At 34.1% G+C, this 3,260-nt stretch overlaps 1 long non-coding RNA gene across 1 annotated transcript; it reads left to right on the forward strand.

The window, feature by feature from the left end:
• The first annotated feature begins 756 nt into the window (after positions 1–756).
• LOC138127377 (uncharacterized) lies at positions 757–2,216 on the forward strand. Its single transcript, XR_011158199.1, has 3 exons — positions 757–1,241; positions 1,301–1,351; positions 1,896–2,216. It is a non-coding gene; the product is annotated as an uncharacterized lncRNA (long non-coding RNA).
• Positions 2,217–3,260: the final 1,044 nt, after the last annotated feature.

Genomic DNA, 3,260 nt, shown 5'->3' on the forward strand with positions numbered 1-3,260 from the left:
AGGTCAAAAGATGAAGCTTTTCATGCTGACTGCATTAAACGCACCGTGAAATTTCCAAAAGGGGTGATGATTTGGGGTTGTATGTCAGCAAAAGGCTTGGGCAACTTTGAGTTTATCGACGGGATTGTAAACGCTGAGAAATATCAAAAGATATTAACAAATAGTCTTCTTCCCAGTTTCAATAAGCTGCATGCTGAGGAAAATTTTATTTTCCAACAAGACGAAGCCTCTTGTCATACAGTCAAGTCAACACAAAAATGGCTCTCTGAGAAGGGGATCACAGTTTTGTCATGGCCTTCTAGTAGCAAGGACCTTAACATTATTGAAACACTCTGGCATAAGATGAAACAGCAGTTACGAAATAACCCTAAAGAACAATCCCAGATTTAAAGTCAAAATTAGCAGACATATGGACTAAATTTACACCCGAGTTTTGTAAATCTTTAGCAGCAACCATGCCTGCCAGAATAGCAGCGGTTGTTAGGGCGAAAGGAGATGTAACACCATATTAAACTGCGCATTATCGATTTTGTCCCAAGATATAGTTGTCAACAATTTTTCATGTTTTTTGTAATTTATTTAATTATAATTAATTTGTAAGCCTAATTACCGACTTTTGTTACATACAATGCATTGTTCAGTAATAAAACTTTCATATGCTTGTTAAACAATTTTTATAAATCTTACTGCTTCTATTAATAACGCACGAAATATTAAATGGTTCGTCCCAACAATTAGTTGTTAGGGCTCGTACATTGAAAAAGGATGAAAGTTTAAATTTTTTATTTCAACTACTTCATAGTTAGGTACCTTTTTAATCAGCTTGCCCTCGTACATACAGTCGGGGACAGAAAAAAGTAAGGCAATGTTTTTTCTTGTCAGTGTTGGGCCCTCACTCAATACTACTTTGTGTTGAGTTTTTTTTTCAGAGATCCCCGCTTTAACTACATCATTAATACGTACCATGATAATCCTATGACTTTTTAACAATTTCTTTAAGTGTCATCATTAAAACTTCAAAAGTAGGTATGCCCGGTTTACTCAACTCAATTTTAGCTAAATTTCTTAATAAGACTTCTCCTACTTTTTTCTTTCCGCGACTGTATGTTTTTGAACTGTTCTAATTTGCTGTTTTTGCAATTTTTATAATTTATTAGCACACTACAGAAAATACCCCAGCAGTTGTACTCGTAGATAACATAGGAATAATTGGAGAAGAAAATGTGTTTCTTAACGAACAGGTACCTAAATCAAAGTCGAAAGACTATATTAAACTTATGATACTCCTTGTACTTCTTAGACCCTTCCATCATGTAGTGCAGACTATGCTGCTGCATCAACTGAAACACAGGTAGGCACCAACTTTTTACACAAGTAAAATTCTATTCTATTCCGGGATATTCACCGCTAAAATGTAATGTTATGCAACATAAAATAGCAAAAACTCAAATTGTTAGATACCATGTTTAACGTTTTACAAATAAGGTGTTTCATTTAAAAGTCAAAATGACATTTTGTTCTCTGTGTAAGGTTATAAGAAGAAATATTGGAAGAAATTAACATTAGACAAAAACTTAAGAAATAGGCCTATTTGGGTATCTTTGAGAGTAAACATGTGCAGCTTGAAAGCATTTTTATGTCGCTCACCAAAGATCAGAATCATACATACCTATCTGTTTTTTCATGGTTTGAATACATGAAAAAATCGCGTAAAAACTGACGTACGATTTTTTTTATTATGTCAAGACTCACAGGTCAGACTCTAAAATGATTGACAATGATGAAAAATTAAGGGGCTGTTTAAAACTGTATTTTGTGTTGCATAACATTAAATTTTCGCAGGAACTCTAAGGTGAATAACTCTGTGTATGAAAAAAAATATCTTTTTTTGTTAGGAGATTGTAGAAGATACTATAGAAAATGTTTTTGAAGACGTTGAAGAACAACTTGAAAGGCAGAAAAAACAAAAACGACATCCACGTTATGGAGTAATTACACTCCCAAAAAACTAAAAACGCCCATGTCAAAGAAACTACGGCAAATGGTAAATCCCATAGGAAAAGAAGCCTATTACAAAAAGAAAACAGGATTTTTAGAAGAAATTAAAAGAAGCAAATTACTGCAAAATGAAATTTTGCAAAAGCAGAACAGAGATATTAAAGAACATGAAAAAAGAATGATTTTATTAGATTTAGATATAAAAATAAAAGAAACATTGTTACTTCTAACTTGGGCTGCATTTTCATTTTCGAGTATTGGTGGTCCTTCATTTTCCAAATTTTCTTCATCTTCAATTCCTTCCAGCCATTCCTCTGGTATTTCTTCATTTTCAATCAAAGCCAGATTATGCAAGACTGCAGTGGCAACGATTATTATGTTTAACACTGTAGCGATTTTTAAACGCATTCCTATCTGTAACACTGGAAACCTCCGTTTCCATACTCCATATTGTCGCTCCACAACATTTCTAGTTCTGATTTGTGACTCGTTGTATAAATTTTCTGCGGCTGTTTGTACTCTTTGTAATTTGGTCATTAAGTAGGGTTTTAGTTGATAACCACTGTCACCAACAAGCATAAAGCTTCCAAATGTACCATCTTCAAATTTTTGCTTTAAACTACTATTATTAAAGATAGTTTGATCATGACTAGAACCGGGCCACCTTGCAACTATATCTCGAATATACAGATCTTTAACGGAAACTGTCTGAACATTGATGCCAAAAAAGTTTTTTCGTGTTCTGTATATTTCTGCATCATTTCCTCCAGGAGATTGAATTTTTATTAAAGTACAATCTATTGCACCAATAACCCGGGGAAATCTTGCTATTTGGTACATCTTCTCAGCACTTCTGTTCATTTCTTCAACATTCTCATACATGTTAATATAATTTGGACGTAAAGAAGCAATAGCTTCAGATACTCTTTTAATTATCCGACATCCAGAAGATGTTGAGACACCGGTAAAATCAGAAACAGTTAAAAACACTAAAGACAAAGATTGGTAGGAAATGTGCAGAAAAGTTATTAGAAAAATTTGCTGAACTGTGCAACCAAAACGCACAGCAGCGACAAGAGACAGCGATCGTTCGTCAAGAACAATTCATTGATGACCTTTTCGATCGTCAGAGACAATTCGAACAGGATCTGATGTCACAATTCTTTCAACAGCAGAGCCAACTGATGCAACAGACAACTGCTTCTCTCCTGAATGGATTAAGGGATCTTTTTCAACCCCAATGTATGCCTTTCCAAAAAAAC

Source organism: Tenebrio molitor, chromosome 3 (genome assembly GCF_963966145.1).
Source record: "Tenebrio molitor chromosome 3, icTenMoli1.1, whole genome shotgun sequence".
NCBI classification, from domain to species: domain Eukaryota; kingdom Metazoa; phylum Arthropoda; class Insecta; order Coleoptera; family Tenebrionidae; genus Tenebrio; species Tenebrio molitor.